Here is a 19,833-nt window from a genome sequence, read left to right on the forward strand (position 1 = left end):
CATGTGTTGGCACAAAAGTGACGCATTGCTGAAGTTGATCATGAAAGTGAAGCAAAAAGCCATGAGTCATTCCAAACGCTTGGTCTGTGCAGGCGTAGGGATTTTGCCGCAGTGAAGGCGTAAAGTGACGCACTGAAATCTTGTAGATTTCAGTGCGTGAGTTCTACAAGGCTTTTTTTCGTGGAAACGCCCACCCTGCATACATTATGCCTGACGCAGGTATAATGTGATGCAGGGCTTTATAATGTGACGCATCTCCCTAGATGCGTCACATTGTAAAAGGGCCGCAACATTTACGCCGCAGCTGCGCCACAATACAGATTTTTATATGTGCCCTGTAAATGGCTGTGTGTACGTTGTGTGTCTCCGTCGGCATGCAGCATACAAATTTTCCCGGATCATGTAGCCCAGTTGGGCTGATGCAGCCACGCAAGAGCTCTTTGCGTGACCTCACTGTCACCGATTCAAATCAGGGAGGATCCACGCAGCCTTTCATGGCTCTCAGGTGAAAAAATGGGCCCTAGGGCAAGGAAGGAAATAGGACCCCTTATTCATGTTTGAAATATAAAATACCGCAATAATCGGGGTTCAGTGGGTCCCGCAGGTCTGTGGGCGCCAGTGCCACTGCACCGCTGCAACAATGGAAGCTACGCCCCTGTCATACAGCTGGGTAACATCAATTACTCAGTGACACAAAGAGCATTAAAAATACACTTTACATAATGTTAAATGACAAAAACAACAGCTTTGTCACTTCTTGTTCTGTTTCAAGCACTCCATACAATCTGTATGAACCCTCTCCGCATTTTCCTACTGATAACAAACGCCTTTGCTCCCAGAAATAAACTTTCTAGGTGGTTTGTGTACATTTGAATGGGAGATGAGACCTCGAAAGAGCCCAGCTCTGCAACAGACTGCGAGTCAACTCAGAGAGCGGAAACAAAGCCCGTACTCTGGCCATCAACTACCCGAGCGAATCCGGGGATCGAAGGTGAGAACAAAGAGGAAGAAATACAAGAATTATGAAAACTGATCAAGTAGAAAAAATCCCTAAGTTACTGCCGTATTTAAAAAGCTGAGAAAACAAAAAGAACGTAAAGAGTAAACTGAAGCCAAATAAAGTCACAGTTTTCTCCTTGTCACAGATAACAATTATGCAAGTAAATCGCATTGAAAAATAATCTATCTTACTTTTTTATTACAAATTCTCCAGTCTCCGAAGAGACTGTCAAAAATTGTCATTTCAACTATATTTCAAGTCTCCATGACGGGGTATTGGGTAAAGTTTTTAATAAGCAATAATCGCGCCTCGGTTAAACCTCATTGGCTACAATACTGCCACTGCGCAAAGCTAACCAAGTATAGTGTGAATTTCATGCCCACTCGCCCTAGTACCTCATGTTACAAAGAACATGAACCCTTTTCAAAAGATTTTATCTGTTTATGCATAACTACACCTCCACTGCTTCTGACAGGCAATGTAAGACATATGTTGGCGTTGTTTTACTAATTTCCATCAGGTCTCTGCCCCAAACCGTCGCTAGCCACACGCAGAGAATTCTGGGAAATTGTATGCTAAATAGCTCTTCAGGTAAGCAGCACCCTCCCTAGGTATGGATTTGATGCTCAGACAGATATCCCTTCACACAAAGATGAGATCTAGGCTGCTAGCCATGGGTTGTGGAAAATATAAGAAGTACAAATTCATAATAGCATCCTTATAGGCCCCACTGTCTTCAAATGTTTACTAGAGGAGGAACAGCAATAATTTAAAGGAAAATAAATCATAGCTACATTTTTCCATTTTCCATACTGCAAGTCTGCCATTTCATTGCACTACATAGTTGCATTTGCTGCATTTCATTTTTAGCTTTAGGGGGAACAATATACTGGTTTTCTGGTTTTCAAAACATTCTAGGGGAAGATTCACAAGGATCTGACGCATCTGCATAGATGCATGCTTTTCCTTGCGTCAGTGCTGAATGTCCTTGTGCCACTATGGATGTGCTGTATTTACAATACAGTGCTCCATGGTGCAAGGATTAACAGATGCATCAAAAATTCTGATACATGTGTTGGCACAAAAGTGACGCATTGCTGAAGTTGATCATGAAAGTGAAGCAAAAAGCCATGAGTCATTCCAAACGCTTGGTCTGTGCAGGCGTAGGGATTTTGCCGCAGTGAAGGCGTAAAGTGACGCATTGAAATCTTGTAGATTTCAGTGCGTGAGTTCTACAAGGCTTTTTTTCGTGGAAACGCCCACCCTGCATACATTATGCCTGACGCAGGTATAATGTGATGCAGGGCTTTATAATGTGACGCATCTCCCTAGATGCGTCACATTGTAAAAGGGCCGCAACATTTACGCCGCAGCTGCGCCACAATACAGATTTTTATATGTGCCCTGTAAATGGCTGTGTGTACGTTGTGTGTCTCCGTCGGCATGCAGCATACAAATTTTCCCGGATCATGTAGCCCAGTTGGGCAGATGCAGCCACGCAAGAGCTCTTTGCGTGACCTCATTGTCACCGATTCAAATCAGGGAGGATCCACGCAGCCTTTCATGGCTCTCAGGTGAAAAAATGGGCCCTAGGGCAAGGAAGGAAATAGGACCCCTTATTCATGTTTGAAATATAAAATACCGCAATAATCGGGGTTCAGTGGGTCCCGCAGGTCTGTGGGCGCCAGTGCCACTGCACCTGCTGCAACAATGGAAGCTACGCCCCTGTCATACAGCTGGGTAACATCAATTACTCAGTGACAAAAAGAGCATTAAAAATACACTTTACATAATGTTAAATGACAAAAACAACAGCTTTGTCAGTTCTTGTTCTGTTTCAAGCACTCCATACAATCTGTATGAACCCTCTCCACATTTTCCTACTGATAACAAACGCCTTTGCTCCCAGAAATAAACTTTCTAGGTGGTTTGTGTACATTTGAATGGGAGATGAGACCTCGAAGGAGCCCAGCCCTGCAACGGACAGCGATTCAACTCAGAGAGCAGAAACAAAGCCCGTACTCTGGCCATCAACTACCCGAGCGAATCCGGGGATCGAAGGTGAGAACAAAGAGGAAGAAATACAAGAATTATGAAAACTGATCAAGGAGAAAAAATCCCTAAGTTACTGCCGTATTTAAAAAGCTGAGAAAACAAAAAGAACGTAAAGAGTAAACTGAAGCCAAATAAAGTCACAGTTTTCTCCTTGTCACAGATAACAATTATGCAAGTAAATCGCATTGAAAAATAAACTATCTTATTTTTTTATTACATATTCTCCAGTCTCCGAAGAGACTGTCAAAAATTGTCATTTCAACTATATTTCAAGTCTCCATGACGGGGTATTGAGTAAAGTTTTCAATAAGCAATAATCGCGCCTTGGTTAAACCTCATTGTCTACGATACTGCCACTGCGCAAAGCTAACCAATTATAGTGTGAATTTCATGCTCACTCGCCCTAGTACCTCATGTTACAAAGAACATGAACCCTTTTCAAAAGATTTTATCTATTTATGCATAACTACACCTCCACTGCTTCTGACAGGCAATGTAAGACATATGTTGGCGTTGTTTTACTAATTTCCATCAGCTTTCTGCCCCAAACCGTCGCTAGCCACACACAGAGAATTCTGGGAAATTGTATGCTAAATAGCTCTTCAGGTAAGCAGCACCCTCCCTAGTTATGGATTTGATGCTCAGACAGATATCCCTTCACACAAAGATGAGATCTAGGCTGCTAGCCATGGGTTGTGGAAAATATAAGAAGCACAAATTCATAATAGCATCCTCATAGGGCCCACTGTCTTCAAATGTTTACTAGAGGAGGAACAGCAATAATTTAAAGGAAAATAAATCATAGCTACATTTTTCCATTTTCCATACTGCAAGTCTGCCATTTCATTGCACTATATAGTTGCATTTGCTGCATTTCATTTTTAGCTTTAGGGGGTACAATATACTGGTTTCCTGGTTTTCAAAACATTCTAGGGGAAGATTCACAAGGATCTGACGCATCTGCATAGATGCATGCTTTTCCTTGCGTCAGTGCTGAATGTCCTTGTGCCACTATGGATGTGCTGTATTTACAATACAGTGCTCCATGGTGCAAGGATTAACAGATGCATCAAAAATTCTGACACATGTGTTGGCACAAAAGTGACGCATTGCTGAAGTTGATCATGAAAGTGAAGCAAAAAGCCATGAGTCATTCCAAACGCTTGGTCTGTGCAGGCGTAGGGATTTTGCCGCAGTGAAGGCGTAAAGTGACGCATTGAAATCTTGTAGATTTCAGTGCGTGAGTTCTACAAGGCTTTTTTTCGTGGAAACGCCCACCCTGCATACATTATGCCTGACGCAGGTATAATGTGATGCAGGGCTTTATAATGTGACGCATCTCCCTAGATGCGTCACATTGTAAAAGGGCCGCAACATTTACGCCGCAGCTGCGCCACAATACAGATTTTTATATGTGCCCTGTAAATGGCTGTGTGTACGTTGTGTGTCTCCGTCGGCATGCAGCTTACAAATTTTCCCGGATCATGTAGCCCAGTTGGGCTGAGGCAGCCACGCAAGAGCTCTTTGCGTGACCTCATTGTCACCGATTCAAATCAGGGAGGATCCACACAGCCTTTCATGGCTCTCAGGTGAAAAAATGGGCCCTAGGGCAAGGAAGGAAATAGGACCCCTTATTCATGTTTGAAATATAAAATACCGCAATAATCGGGGTTCAGTGGGTCCCGCAGGTCTGTGGGCGCCAGTGCCACTGCACCTGCTGCAACAATGGAAGCTACGCCCCTGTCATACAGCTGGGTAACATCAATTACTCAGTGACACAAAGAGCATTAAAAAATACACTTTACATAATGTTAAATGACAAAAACAACAGCTTTGTCAGTTCTTGTTCTGTTTCAAGCACTCCATACAATCTGTATGAACCCTCTCCGCATTTTCCTACTGATAACAAACGCCTTTGCTCCCAGAAATAAACTTTCTAGGTGGTTTGTGTACATTTGAATGGGAGATGAGACCTCGAAAGAGCCCAGCTCTGCAACGGACTGCGAGTCAACTCAGAGTGCGGAAACAAAGCCCGTACTCTGGCCATCAACTACCCGAGCGAATCCGGGGATCGAAGGTGAGAACAAAGAGGAAGAAATACAAGAATTATGAAAACTGATCAAGAAGAAAAAATCCCTAAGTTACTGCCGTATTTAAAAAGCTGAGAAAACAAAAAGAACGTAAAGAGTAAACTGAAGCCAAATAAAGTCACAGTTTTTTCCTTGTCACAGATAACAATTATGCAAGTAAATCGCATTGAAAAATAAACTATCTTATTTTTTTATTACATATTCTCCAGTCTCCGAAGAGACTGTCAAAAATTGTCATTTCAACTATATTTCAAGTCTCCATGACGGGGTATTGGGTAAAGTTTTCAATAAGCAATAATCGCGCCTCGGTTAAACCTCATTGGCTACGATACTGCCACTGCGCAAAGCTAACCAATTATAGTGTGAATTTCATGCCCACTCGCCCTAGTACCTCATGTTACAAAGAACTTGAACCCTTTTCAAAAGATTTTATCTGTTTATGCATAACTACACCTCCATTGCTTCTGACAGGCAATGTAAGACATATGTTGGCGTTGTTTTACTAATTTCCATCAGCTCTCTGCCCCAAACCGTCGCTAGCCACACGCAGAGAATTCTGGGAAATTGTATGCTAAATAGCTCTTCAGGTAAGCAGCACCCTCCCTAGTTATGGATTTGATGCTCAGACAGATATCCCTTCACACAAAGATGAGATCTAGGCTGCTAGCCATGGGTTGTGAAAAATATAAGAAGCACAAATTCATAATAGCATCCTCATAGGGCCCACTGTCTTCAAATGTATACTAGAGGAGGAACAGCAATAATTTAAAGGAAAATAAATCATAGCTACATTTTTCCATTTTCCATACTGCAAGTCTGCCATTTCATTGCACTATATAGTTGCATTTGCTGCATTTCATTTTTAGCTTTAGGGGGTACAATATACTGGTTTCCTGGTTTTCAAAACATTCTAGGGGAAGATTCACAAGGATCTGACGCATCTGCATAGATGCATACTTTTCCTTGCGTCAGTGCTGAATGTCCTTGTGCCACTATGGATGTGCTGTATTTACAATACAGTGCTCCATGGTGCAAGGATTAACAGATGCATCCAAAATTCTGACACATGTGTTGGCACAAAAGTGACGCATTCCTGAAGTTGATCATGAAAGTGAAGCAAAAAGCCATGAGTCATTCCAAATGCTTGGTCTGTGCAGGCGTAGGGATTTTGCCGCAGTGAAGGCGTAAAGTGACGCAGTGAAATCTTGTAGATTTCAGTGCGTGAGTTCTACAAGGCTTTTTTTCGTGGAAACGCCCACCCTGCATACATTATGCCTGACGCAGGTATAATGTGATGCAGGGCTTTATAATGTGACGCATCTCCCTAGATGCGTCACATTGTAAAAGGGCCGCAACATTTACGCCGCAGCTGCGCCACAATACAGATTTTTATATGTGCCCTGTAAATGGCTGTGTGTACGTTGTGTGTCTCCGTCGGCATGCAGCATACAAATTTTCCCGGATCATGTAGCCCAGTTGGGCTGAGGCAGCCACGCAAGAGCTCTTTGCGTGACCTCATTGTCACCGATTCAAATCAGGGAGGATCCACGCAGCCTTTCATGGCTCTCAGGTGAAAAAATGGGCCCTAGGGCAAGGAAGGACATAGGACCCCTTATTCATGTTTGAAATATAAAATACCGCAATAATCGGGGTTCAGTGGGTCCCGCAGGTCTGTGGGTGCCAGTGCCACTGCACCTGCTGCAACAATGGAAGCTACGCCCCTGTCATACAGCTGGGTAACATCAATTACTCAGTGACACAAAGAGCATTAAAAAATACACTTTACATAATGTTAAATGACAAAAACAACAGCTTTGTCAGTTCTTGTTCTGTTACAAGCACTCCATACAATCTGTATGAACCCTCTCCGCATTTTCCTACTGATAACAAACGCCTTTGCTCCCAGAAATAAACTTTCTAGGTGGTTTGTGTACATTTGAATGGGAGATGAGACCTCGAAAGAGCCCAGCTCTGCAACGGACTGCGAGTCAACTCAGAGTGCGGAAACAAAGCCCGTACTCTGGCCATCAACTACCCGAGCGAATCCGGGGATCGAAGGTGAGAACAAAGAGGAAGAAATACAAGAATTATGAAAACTGATCAAGGAGAAAAAATCCCTAAGTTACTGCCGTATTTAAAAAGCTGAGAAAACAAAAAGAACGTAAAGAGTAAACTGAAGCCAAATAAAGTCACAGTTTTTTCCTTGTCACAGATAACAATTATGCAAGTAAATCGCATTGAAAAATAAACTAACTTATTTTTTTATTACATATTCTCCAGTCTCCGAAGAGACTGTCAAAAATTGTCATTTCAACTATATTTCAAGTCTCCATGACGGGGTATTGGGTAAAGTTTTCAATAAGCAATAATCGCGCCTCGGTTAAACCTCATTGGCTACGATACTGCCACTGCGCAAAGCTAACCAATTATAGTGTGAATTTCATGCCCACTCGCCCTAGTACCTCATGTTACCAAGAACTTGAACCCTTTTCAAAAGATTTTATCTGTTTATGCATAACTACACCTCCACTGCTTCTGACAGGCAATGTAAGACATATGTTGGCGTTGTTTTACTAATTTCCATCAGCTCTCTGCCCCAAACCGTCGCTAGCCACACGCAGAGAATTCTGGGAAATTGTATGCTAAATAGCTCTTCAGGTAAGCAGCACCCTCCCTAGTTATGGATTTGATGCTCAGACAGATATCCCTTCACACAAAGATGAGATCTAGGCTGCTAGCCATGGGTTGGGGAAAATATAAGAAGCACAAATTCACAATAGCATCCTCATAGGGCCCACTGTCTTCAAATGTATACTAGAGGAGGAACAGCAATAATTTAAAGTAAAATAAATCATAGCTACATTTTTCCCTTTTCCATACTGCAAGTCTGCCATTTCATTGCACTATATAGTTGCATTTGCTGCATTTCATTTTTAGCTTTAGGGGGTACAATATACTGGTTTCCCGGTTTTCAAAACATTCTAGGGGAAGATTCACAAGGATCTGACGCATCTGCATAGATGCATACTTTTCCTTGCGTCAGTGCTGATTGTCCTTGTGCCACTATGGATGTGCTGTATTTACAATACAGTGCTCCATGGTGCAAGGATTAACAGATGCATCCAAAATTCTGACACATGTGTTGGCACAAAAGTGACGCATTGCTGAAGTTGATCATGAAAGTGAAGCAAAAAGCCATGAGTCATTCCAAACGCTTGGTCTGTGCAGGCGTAGGGATTTTGCCGCAGTGAAGGCGTAAAGTGACGCAGTGAAATCTTGTAGATTTCAGTGCGTGAGTTCTACAAGGCTTTTTTTCGTGGAAACGCCCACCCTGCATACATTATGCCTGACGCAGGTATAATGTGATGCAGGGCTTTATAATGTGACGCATCTCCCTAGATGCGTCACATTGTAAAAGGGCCGCAACATTTACGCCGCAGCTGCGCCACAATACAGATTGTTATATGTGCCCTGTAAATGGCTGTGTGTACGTTGTGTGTCTCCGTCGGCATGCAGCATACAAATTTTCCCGGATCATGTAGCCCAGTTGGGCTGATGCAGCCACGCAAGAGCTCTTTGCGTGACATCATTGTCACCGATTCAAATCAGGGAGGATCCACGCAGCCTTTCATGGCTCTCAGGTAAAAAAATGGGCCCTAGGGCAAGGAAGGAAATAGGACCCCTTATTCATGTTTGAAATATAAAATACCGCAATAATCGGGGTTCAGTGGGTCCCGCAGGTCTGTGGGCGCCAGTGCCACTGCACCTGCTGCAACAATGGAAGCTACGCCCCTGTCATACAGCTGGGTAACATCAATTACTCAGTGACACAAAGAGCATTAAAAAATACACTTTACATAATGTTAAATGACAAAAACAACAGCTTTGTCAGTTCTTGTTCTGTTTCAAGCACTCCATACAATCTGTATGAACCCTCTCCGCATTTTCTTACTGATAACAAACGCCTTTGCTCCCAGAAATAAACTTTCTAGGTGGTTTGTGTACATTTGAATGGGAGATGAGACCTCGAAAGAGCCCAGCTCTGCAACGGACTGCGAGTCAACTCAGAGAGCGGAAACAAAGCCCGTAATCTGGCCATCAACTACCCGAGCGAAACCGGGGATCGAAGGTGAGAACAAAGAGGAAGAAATACAAGAATTATGAAACCTGATCAAGAAGAAAAAATCCCTAAGTTACTGCCGTATTTAAAAAGCTGACGAAACAAAAAGAACATAAAGAGTAAATTGAAGCCAAATAAAGTCACAGCTTTCTCCTTATCACAGATAACAATTATGCAAGTAAATCGCATTGAAAAATAAACTATCTTAATTTTTTATTACATATTCTCCAGTCTCCGAAGAGACTGTCAAAAATTGTCATTTCAACTATATTTCAAGTCTCCATGACAGGGTATTGGGTAAAGTTTTCAATAAGCAATAATCTCGCCTCGGTTAAACCTCATTGGCTACGATACTGCCACTGCGCAAAGCTAACCAATTATAGTGTGAATTTAATGCCCACTCGCCCTAGTACCTCATGTTACAAAGAACATGAACCCTTTTCAAAAGATTTTATCTATTTATGCATAACTACACCTCCACTGCTTCTGACAGGCAATGTAAGACATATGTTGGCATTGTTTTACTAATTTCCATCAGCTCTCTGCCCCAAACCGTCGCTAGCCACACGCAGAGAATTCTGGGAAATTGTATGCTAAATAGCTCTTCAGGTAAGCAGCACCCTCCATAGGTATGGATTTGATGCTCAGACAGATATCCCTTCACACAAAGATGAGATCTATGCTGCTAGCCATGGGTTGTGGAAAATATAAGAAGCACAAATTCATAATAGCATCCTCATAGGGCCCACTGTCTTCAAATGTTTACTAGAGGAGGAACAGCAATAATTTAAAGGAAAATAAATCATAGCTACATTTTTCCATTTTCCATACTGCAAGTCTGCCATTACATTGCACTACATAGTTGCATTTGCTGCATTTCATTTTTAGCTTTAGGGGGTACAATATACTGGTTTCGTGGTTTTCAAAACATTCTAGGGGAAGATTCACAAGGATCTGACGCATCTGCATAGATGCATATTTTTCCTTGCGTCAGTGCTGAATGTCCTTGTGCCACTATGGATGTGCTGTATTTACAATACAGTGCTCCATGGTGCAAGGATTAACAGATGCATCAGAAATTCTGACACATGTGTTGGCACAAAAGTGACGCATTGCTGAAGTTGATCATGAAAGTGAAGCAAAAAGCCATGAGTCATTCCAAACGCTTGGTCTGTGCAGGCGTAGGGATTTTGCCGCAGTGAAGGCGTAAAGTGACGCACTGAAATCTTGTAGATTTCAGTGCGTGAGTTCTACAAGGCTTTTTTTCGTGGAAACGCCCACCCTGCATACATTATGCCTGACGCAGGTATAATGTGATGCAGGGCTTTATAATGTGACGCATCTCCCTAGATGCGTCACATTGTAAAAGGGCCGCAACATTTACGCTGCAGCTGCGCCACAATACAGATTTTTATATGTGCCCTGTAAATGGCTGTGTGTACGTTGTGTGTCTCCGTCGGCATGCAGCATACAAATTTTCCCGGATCATGTAGCCCAGTTGGGCTGATGCAGCCACGCAAGAGCTCTTTGCGTGACCTCATTGTCACCGATTCAAATCAGGGAGGATCCACGCAGCCTTTCATGGCTCTCAGGTGAAAAAATGGGTCCTAGGGCAAGGAAGGAAATAGGACCCCTTATTCATGTTTGAAATATAAAATACCGCAATAATCGGGGTTCAGTGGGTCCCGCAGGTCTGTCAGCGCCAGTGCCACTGCACCTGCTGCATCAATGGAAGCTACGCCCCTGTCATACAGCTGGGTAACATCAATTACTCAGTGACACAAAGAGCATTAAAAAATACACTTTACATAATGTTAAATGACAAAAACAACAGCTTTGTCAGTTCTTGTTCTGTTTCAAGCACTCCATACAATCTGTATGAACCCTCTCCGCATTTTCCTACTGATAACAAACGCCTTTGCTCCCAGAAATAAACTTTCTAGGTGGTTTGTGTACATTTGAATGGGAGATGAGACCTCGAAAGAGCCCAGCCCTGCAACGGACTGCGAGTCAACTCAGAGAGCGGAAACAAAGCCCGTACTCTGGCCATCAACTACCCGAGCGAATCCGGGGATCGAAGGTGAGAACAAAGAGGAAGAAATACAAGAATTATGAAAACTGATCAAGGAGAAAAAATCCCTAAGTTACTGCCGTATTTAAAAAGCTGAGAAAACAAAAAGAACGTAAAGAGTAAACTGAAGCCGAATAAAGTCACAGTTTTCTCCTTGTCACAGATATTAATTATGCAAGTAAATCGCATTGAAAAAAAAACTATCTTATTTTTTTATTACATATTCTCCAGTCTCTGAAGAGACTATCAAAAATTGTCATTTCAACTATATTTCAAGTCTCCATGACGGGGTATTGGGTAAAGTTTTCAATAAGCAATAATCGCGCCTCGGTTAAACCTCATTGGCTACAATACTGCCACTGCGCAAAGCTAACCAATTATAGTGTGAATTTCATGCCCACTCGCCCTAGTACCTCATGTTACAAAGAACTTGAACCCTTTTCAAAAGATTTTATCTATTTATGCATAACTACACCTCCACTGCTTCTGACAGGCAATGTAAGACATATGTTGGCGTTGTTTTACTAATTTCCATCAGCTCTCTGCCCCAAACCGTCGCTAGCCACACGCAGAGAATTCTGGGAAATTGTATGCTAAATAGCTCTTCAGGTAAGCAGCACCCTCCCTAGGTATGGATTTGATGCTCAGACAGATATCCCTTCACACAAAGATGAGATCTATGCTGCTAGCCATGGGTTGTGGAAAATATAAGAAGCACAAATTCACAATAGCATCCTCATAGGGCCCACTGTCTTCAAATGTATACTAGAGGAGGAACAGCAATAATTTAAAGTAAAATGAATCATAGCTACATTTTTCCATTTTCCATACTGCAAGTCTGCCATTTCATTGCACTATATAGTTGCATTTGCTGCATTTCATTTTTAGCTTTAGGGGGTACAATATACTGGTTTCGTGGTTTTCAAAACATTCTAGGGGAAGATTCACAAGGATCTGACGCATCTGCATAGATGCATATTTTTCCTTGCGTCAGTGCTGAATGTCCTTGTGCCACTATGGATGTGCTGTATTTACAATACAGTGCTCCATGGTGCAAGGATTAACAGATGCATCAGAAATTCTGACACATGTGTTGGCACAAAAGTGACGCATTGCTGAAGTTGATCATGAAAGTGAAGCAAAAAGCCATGAGTCATTCCAAACGCTTGGTCTGTGCAGGCGTAGGGATTTTGCCGCAGTGAAGGCGTAAAGTGACGCACTGAAATCTTGTAGATTTCAGTGCGTGAGTTCTACAAGGCTTTTTTTCGTGGAAACGCCCACCCTGCATACATTATGCCTGACGCAGGTATAATGTGATGCAGGGCTTTATAATGTGACGCATCTCCCTAGATGCGTCACATTGTAAAAGGGCCGCAACATTTACGCCGCAGCTGCGCCACAATACAGATTTTTATATGTGCCCTGTAAATGGCTGTGTGTACGTTGTGTGTCTCCGTCGGCATGCAGCATACAAATTTTCCCGGATCATGTAGCCCCGTTGGGCTGATGCAGCCACGCAAGAGCTCTTTGCGTGACCTCATTGTCACCGATTCAAATCAGGGAGGATCCACGCAGCCTTTCATGGCTCTCAGGTGAAAAAATGGGTCCTAGGGCAAGGAAGGAAATAGGACCCCTTATTCATGTTTGAAATATAAAATACCGCAATAATCGGGGTTCAGTGGGTCCCGCAGGTCTGTCAGCGCCAGTGCCACTGCACCTGCTGCATCAATGGAAGCTACGCCCCTGTCATACAGCTGGGTAACATCAATTACTCAGTGACACAAAGAGCATTAAAACAACCACTTTACATAATGTTAAATGACAAAAACAACAGCTTTGTCAGTTCTTGTTCTGTTTCAAGCACTCCATACAATCTGTATGAACCCTCTCCGCATTTTCCTACTGATAACAAACGCCTTTGCTCCCAGAAATAAACTTTCTAGGTGGTTTGTGTACATTTGAATGGGAGATGAGACCTCGAAAGAGCCCAGCTCTGCAACGGACTGCGAGTCAACTCAGAGAGCGGAAACAAAGCCCGTACTCTGGCCATCAACTACCCGAGCGAATCCGGGGATCGAAGGTGAGAACAAAGAGGAAGAAATACAAGAATTATGAAAACTGATCAAGGAGAAAAAATCCCTAAGTTACTGCCGTATTTAAAAAGCTGAGAAAACAAAAAGAACGTAAAGAGTAAACTGAAGCCAAATAAAGCCACAGTTTTTTCCTTGTCACAGATAACAATTATGCAAGTAAATCGCATTGAAAAATAAACGATCTTATTTTTTTATTACATATTCTCCAGTCTCCGAAGAGACTGTCAAAAATTGTCATTTCAACTATATTTCAAGTCTCCATGACGGGGTATTGGGTAAAGTTTTCAATAAGCAATAATCGCTCCTCGGTTAAACCTCATTGGCTACGATACTGCCACTGCGCAAAGCTAACCAATTATAGTGTGAATTTCATGCCCACTCGCCCTAGTACCTCATGTTACAAAGAACTTGAACCCTTTTCAAAAGATTTTATCTGTTTATGCATAACTACACCTCCACTGCTTCTGACAGGCAATGTAAGACATATGTTGGCGTTGTTTTACTAATTTCCATCAGCTCTCTGCCCCAAACCGTCGCTAGCCACACGCAGAGAATTCTGGGAAATTGTATGCTAAATAGCTCTTCAGGTAAGCAGCACCCTCCCTAGTTATGGATTTGATGCTCAGACAGATATCCCTTCAGACAAAGATGAGATCTAGGCTGCTAGCCATGGGTTGTGGAAAATATAAGAAGCACAAATTCATAATAGCATCCTCATAGGGCCCACTGTCTTCAAATGTATACTAGAGGAGGAACAGCAATAATTTAAAGGAAAATAAATCATAGCTACATTTTTCCATTTTCCATACTGCAAGTCTGCCATTTCATTGCACTACATAGTTGCATTTGCTGCATTTCATTTTTAGCTTTAGGGGGTACAATATACTGGTTTCGTGGTTTTCAAAACATTCTAGGGGAAGATTCACAAGGATCTGACGCATCTGCATAGATGCATATTTTTCCTTGCGTCAGTGCTGAATGTCCTTGTGCCACTATGGATGTGCTGTATTTACAATACAGTGCTCCATGGTGCAAGGATTAACAGATGCATCAGAAATTCTGACACATGTGTTGGCACAAAAGTGACGCATTGCTGAAGTTGATCATGAAAGTGAAGCAAAAAGCCATGAGTCATTCCAAACGCTTGGTCTGTGCAGGCGTAGGGATTTTGCCGCAGTGAAGGCGTAAAGTGACGCACTGAAATCTTGTAGATTTCAGTGCGTGAGTTCTACAAGGCTTTTTTTCGTGGAAACGCCCACCCTGCATACATTATGCCTGACGCAGGTATAATGTGATGCAGGGCTTTATAATGTGACGCATCTCCCTAGATGCGTCACATTGTAAAAGGGCCGCAACATTTACGCCGCAGCTGCGCCACAATACAGATTTTTATATGTGCCCTGTAAATGGCTGTGTGTACGTTGTGTGTCTCCGTCGGCATGCAGCATACAAATTTTCCCGGATCATGTAGCCCAGTTGGGCTGATGCAGCCACGCAAGAGCTCTTTGTGTGACCTCATTGTCACCGATTCAAATCAGGGAGGATCCACGCAGCCTTTCATGGCTCTCAGGTGAAAAAATGGGCCCTAGGGCAAGGAAGGAAATAGGACCCCTTATTCATGTTTGAAATATAAAATACCGCAATAATCGGGGTTCAGTGGGTCCCGCAGGTCTGTGGGCGCCAGTGCCACTGCACCGCTGCAACAATGGAAGCTACGCCCCTGTCATACAGCTGGGTAACATCAATTACTCAGTGACACAAAGAGCATTAAAAATACACTTTACATAATGTTAAATGACAAAAACAACAGCTTTGTCACTTCTTGTTCTGTTTCAAGCACTCCATACAATCTGTATGAACCCTCTCCGCATTTTCCTACTGATAACAAACGCCTTTGCTCCCAGAAATAAACTTTCTAGGTGGTTTGTGTACATTTGAATGGGAGATGAGACCTCGAAAGAGCCCAGCTCTGCAACAGACTGCGAGTCAACTCAGAGAGCGGAAACAAAGCCCGTACTCTGGCCATCAACTACCCGAGCGAATCCGGGGATCGAAGGTGAGAACAAAGAGGAAGAAATACAAGAATTATGAAAACTGATCAAGTAGAAAAAATCCCTAAGTTACTGCCGTATTTAAAAAGCTGAGAAAACAAAAAGAACGTAAAGAGTAAACTGAAGCCAAATAAAGTCACAGTTTTCTCCTTGTCACAGATAACAATTATGCAAGTAAATCACATTGAAAAATAAACTATCTTATTTTTTTATTACATATTCTCCAGTCTCCGAAGAGACTGTCAAAAATTGTCATTTCAACTATATTTCAAGTCTCCATGACGGGGTATTGGGTAAAGTTTTCAATAAGCAATAATCGCGCCTCGGTTAAACCTCATTGGCTACGATACTGCCACTGCGCAAAGCTAACCAAGTATAGTGTGAATTTCATGCCCACTCGCCCTAGTACCTCATGTTACAAAGAACATGAACCCTTTTCAAAAGATTTTATCTGTTTATGCATAACTACACCTCCACTGCTTCTGACAGGCAATGTAAGACATATGTTGGCGTTGTTTTACTAATTTCCATCAGGTCTCTGCCCCAAACCGTCGCTAGCCACACGCAGAGAATTCTGGGAAATTGTATGCTAAATAGCTCTTCAGGTAAGCAGCACCCTCCCTAGGTATGGATTTGATGCTCAGACAGATATCCCTTCACACAAAGATGAGATCTAGGCTGCTAGCCATGGGTTGTGGAAAATATAAGAAGTACAAATTCATAATAGCATCCTTATAGGGCCCACTGTCTTCAAATGTTTACTAGAGGAGGAACAGCAATAATTTAAAGGAAAATAAATCATAGCTACATTTTTCCATTTTCCATACTGCAAGTCTGCCATTTCATTGCACTACATAGTTGCATTTGCTGCATTTCATTTTTAGCTTTAGGGGGTACAATATACTGGTTTTCTGGTTTTCAAAACATTCTAGGGGAAGATTCACAAGGATCTGACGCATCTGCATAGATGCATGCTTTTCCTTGCGTCAGTGCTGAATGTCCTTGTGCCACTATGGATGTGCTGTATTTACAATACAGTGCTCCATGGTGCAAGGATTAACAGATGCATAAAAAATTCTGACACATGTGTTGGCACAAAAGTGACGCATTGCTGAAGTTGATCATGAAAGTGAAGCAAAAAGCCATGCGTCATTCCAAACGCTTGGTCTGTGCAGGCGTAGGGATTTTGCCGCAGTGAAGGCGTAAAGTGACGCATTGAAATCTTGTAGATTTCAGTGCGTGAGTTCTACAAGGCTTTTTTTCGTGGAAACGCCCACCCTGCATACATTATGCCTGACGCAGGTATAATGTGATGCAGGGCTTTATAATGTGACGCATCTCCATAGATGCGTCACATTGTAAAAGGGCCGCAACATTTACGCCGCAGCTGCGCCACAATACAGATTTTTATATGTGCCCTGTAAATGGCTGTGTGTACGTTGTGTGTCTCCGTCGGCATGCAGCATACAAATTTTCCCGGATCATGTAGCCCAGTTGGGCAGATGCAGCCACGCAAGAGCTCTTTGCGTGACCTCATTGTCACCGATTCGAATCAGGGAGGATCCACGCAGCCTTTCATGGCTCTCAGGTGAAAAAATGGGCCCTAGGGCAAGGAAGGAAATAGGACCCCTTATTCATGTTTGAAATATAAAATACCGCAATAATCGGGGTTCAGTGGGTCCCGCAGGTCTGTGGGCGCCAGTGCCACTGCACCTGCTGCAACAATGGAAGCTACGCCCCTGTCATACAGCTGGGTAACATCAATTACTCAGTGACAAAAAGAGCAATAAAAATACACTTTACATAATGTTAAATGACAAAAACAACAGCTTTGTCAGTTCTTGTTCTGTTTCAAGCACTCCATACAATCTGTATGAACCCTCTCCACGTTTTCCTACTGATAACAAACGCCTTTGCTCCCAGAAATAAGCTTTCTAGGTGGTTTGTGTACATTTGAATGGGAGATGAGACCTCGAAGGAGCCCAGCCCTGCAACGGACAGCGATTCAACTCAGAGAGCGGAAACAAAGCCCGTACTCTGGCCATCAACTACCCGAGCGAATCCGGGGATCGAAGGTGAGAACAAAGAGGAAGAAATACAAGAATTATGAAAACTGATCAAGGAGAAAAAATCCCTAAGTTACTGCCGTATTTAAAAAGCTGAGAAAACAAAAAGAACGTAAAGAGTAAACTGAAGCCAAATAAAGTCACAGTTTTCTCCTTGTCACAGATAACAATTATGCAAGTAAATCGCATTGAAAAATAAACTATCTTATTTTTTTATTACATATTCTCCAGTCTCCGAAGAGACTGTCAAAAATTGTCATTTCAACTATATTTCAAGTCTCCATGACGGGGTATTGGGTAAAGTTTTCAATAAGCAATAATCGCGCCTCGGTTAAACCTCATTGGCTACGATACTGCCACTGCGCAAAGCTAACCAATTATAGTGTGAATTTCATGCCCACTCGCCCTAGTACCTCATGTTACAAAGAACATGAACCCTTTTCAAAAGATTTTATCTATTTATGCATAACTACACCTCCACTGCTTCTGACAGGCAATGTAAGACATATGTTTGCGTTGTTTTACTAATTTCCATCAGCTCTCTGCCCCAAACCGTCGCTAGCCACACGCAGAGAATTCTGGGAAATTGTATGCTAAATAGCTCTTCAGGTAAGCAGCACCCTCCCTAGGTATGGATTTGATGCTCAGACAGATATCCCTTCACACAAAGATGAGATCTAGGCTGCTAGCCATGGGTTGTGGAAAATATAAGAAGCACAAATTCATAATAGCATCCTCATAGGGCCCACTGTCTTCAAATGTTTACTAGAGGAGGAACAGCAATAATTTAAAGGAAAATAAATAATAGCTATATTTTTCCATTTTCCATACTGCAAGTCTGCCATTTCATTGCACTACATAGTTGCATTTGCTGCATTTCATTTTTAGCTTTAGGGGGTACAATATACTGGTTTCGTGGTTTTCAAAACATTCTAGGGGAAGATTCACAAGGATCTGACGCATCTGCATAGATGCATATTTTTCCTTGCGTCAGTGCTGAATGTCCTTGTGCCACTATGGATGTGCTGTATTTACAATACAGTGCTCCATGGTGCAAGGATTAACAGATGCATCAGAAATTCTGACACATGTGTTGGCACAAAAGTGACGCATTGCTGAAGTTGATCATGAAAGTGAAGCAAAAAGCCATGCGTCATTCCAAACGCTTGGTCTGTGCAGGCGTAGGGATTTTGCCGCAGTGAAGGCGTAAAGTGACGCATTGAAATCTTGTAGATTTCAGTGCGTGAGTTCTACAAGGCTTTTTTTCGTGGAAACGCCCACCCTGCATACATTATGCCTGACGCAGGTATAATGTGATGCAGGGCTTTATAATGTGACGCATCTCCCTAGATGCGTCACATTGTAAAAGGGCCGCAACATTTACGCCGCAGCTGCGCCACAATACAGATTTTTATATGTGCCCTGTAAATGGCTGTGTGTACGTTGTGTGTCTCCGTCGGCATGCAGCATACAAATTTTCCCAGATCATGTAGCCCAGTTGGGCTGATGCAGCCACGCAAGAGCTCTTTGCGTGACCTCATTGTCACCGATTCAAATCAGGGAGGATCCACGCAGCCTTTCATGGCTCTCAGGTGAAAAAATGGGCCCTAGGGCAAGGAAGGAAATAGGACCCCTTATTCATGTTTGAAATATAAAATACCGCAATAATCAGGGTTCAGTGGGTCCCGCAGGTCTGTGGGCGCCAGTGCCACTGCACCTGCTGCAACAATGGAAGCTACGCCCCTGTCATACAGCTGGGTAACATCAATTACTCAGTGACAAAAAGAGCATTAAAAATACACTTTACATAATGTTAAATGACAAAAACAACAGCTTTGTCAGTTCTTGTTCTGTTTCAAGCACTCCATACAATCTGTATGAACCCTCTCCACATTTTCCTACTGATAACAAACGCCTTTGCTCCCAGAAATAAACTTTCTAGGTGGTTTGTGTACATTTGAATGGGAGATGAGACCTCGAAGGAGCCCAGCCCTGCAACGGACAGCGATTCAACTCAGAGAGCGGAAACAAAGCCCGTACTCTGGCCATCAACTACCCGAGCGAATCCGGGGATCGAAGGTGAGAACAAAGAGGAAGAAATACAAGAATTATGAAAACTGATCAAGGAGAAAAAATCCCTAAGTTACTGCCGTATTTAAAAAGCTGAGAAAACAAAAAGAACGTAAAGAGTAAACTGAAGCCAAATAAAGTCACAGTTTTCTCCTTGTCACAGATAACAATTATACAAGTAAATCGCATTGAAAAATAAACTATCTTATTTTTTTAT

The 19,833-nt window shown here is 42.6% G+C and overlaps 9 non-coding genes across 9 annotated transcripts; all 9 read right to left on the reverse strand.

Moving 5' to 3' along the window:
* Positions 1–1,213: 1,213 nt before the first annotated feature.
* Positions 1,214–1,353, reverse strand: LOC147679125 (U4 spliceosomal RNA). Its single transcript, XR_015301787.1, has one exon. It is a non-coding gene; the product is annotated as a U4 spliceosomal RNA (small nuclear RNA).
* A 1,930-nt stretch (positions 1,354–3,283) lies between these two features.
* LOC147679126 (U4 spliceosomal RNA) lies at positions 3,284–3,423 on the reverse strand. The gene has a single exon (XR_015301849.1). It is a non-coding gene; the product is annotated as a U4 spliceosomal RNA (small nuclear RNA).
* Positions 3,424–5,354: 1,931 nt separating this feature from the next.
* On the reverse strand, positions 5,355–5,494 carry LOC147679127 (U4 spliceosomal RNA). The gene has a single exon (XR_015301636.1). It is a non-coding gene; the product is annotated as a U4 spliceosomal RNA (small nuclear RNA).
* Positions 5,495–7,425: 1,931 nt separating this feature from the next.
* LOC147679128 (U4 spliceosomal RNA) lies at positions 7,426–7,565 on the reverse strand. The gene has a single exon (XR_015301637.1). It is a non-coding gene; the product is annotated as a U4 spliceosomal RNA (small nuclear RNA).
* Positions 7,566–9,496: 1,931 nt separating this feature from the next.
* On the reverse strand, positions 9,497–9,636 carry LOC147679129 (U4 spliceosomal RNA). The gene has a single exon (XR_015301814.1). It is a non-coding gene; the product is annotated as a U4 spliceosomal RNA (small nuclear RNA).
* A 1,931-nt stretch (positions 9,637–11,567) lies between these two features.
* LOC147679130 (U4 spliceosomal RNA) lies at positions 11,568–11,707 on the reverse strand. The gene has a single exon (XR_015301709.1). It is a non-coding gene; the product is annotated as a U4 spliceosomal RNA (small nuclear RNA).
* Positions 11,708–13,638: 1,931 nt separating this feature from the next.
* LOC147679131 (U4 spliceosomal RNA) lies at positions 13,639–13,778 on the reverse strand. Its single transcript, XR_015301777.1, has one exon. It is a non-coding gene; the product is annotated as a U4 spliceosomal RNA (small nuclear RNA).
* A 1,929-nt stretch (positions 13,779–15,707) lies between these two features.
* LOC147679132 (U4 spliceosomal RNA) lies at positions 15,708–15,847 on the reverse strand. Its single transcript, XR_015301638.1, has one exon. It is a non-coding gene; the product is annotated as a U4 spliceosomal RNA (small nuclear RNA).
* A 1,930-nt stretch (positions 15,848–17,777) lies between these two features.
* LOC147679133 (U4 spliceosomal RNA) lies at positions 17,778–17,917 on the reverse strand. The gene has a single exon (XR_015301639.1). It is a non-coding gene; the product is annotated as a U4 spliceosomal RNA (small nuclear RNA).
* Positions 17,918–19,833: the final 1,916 nt, after the last annotated feature.

This window comes from Lissotriton vulgaris, chromosome 11, assembly GCF_964263255.1.
Source record: "Lissotriton vulgaris chromosome 11, aLisVul1.2, whole genome shotgun sequence".
Taxonomy (NCBI): Eukaryota; Metazoa; Chordata; class Amphibia; order Caudata; family Salamandridae; genus Lissotriton; species Lissotriton vulgaris.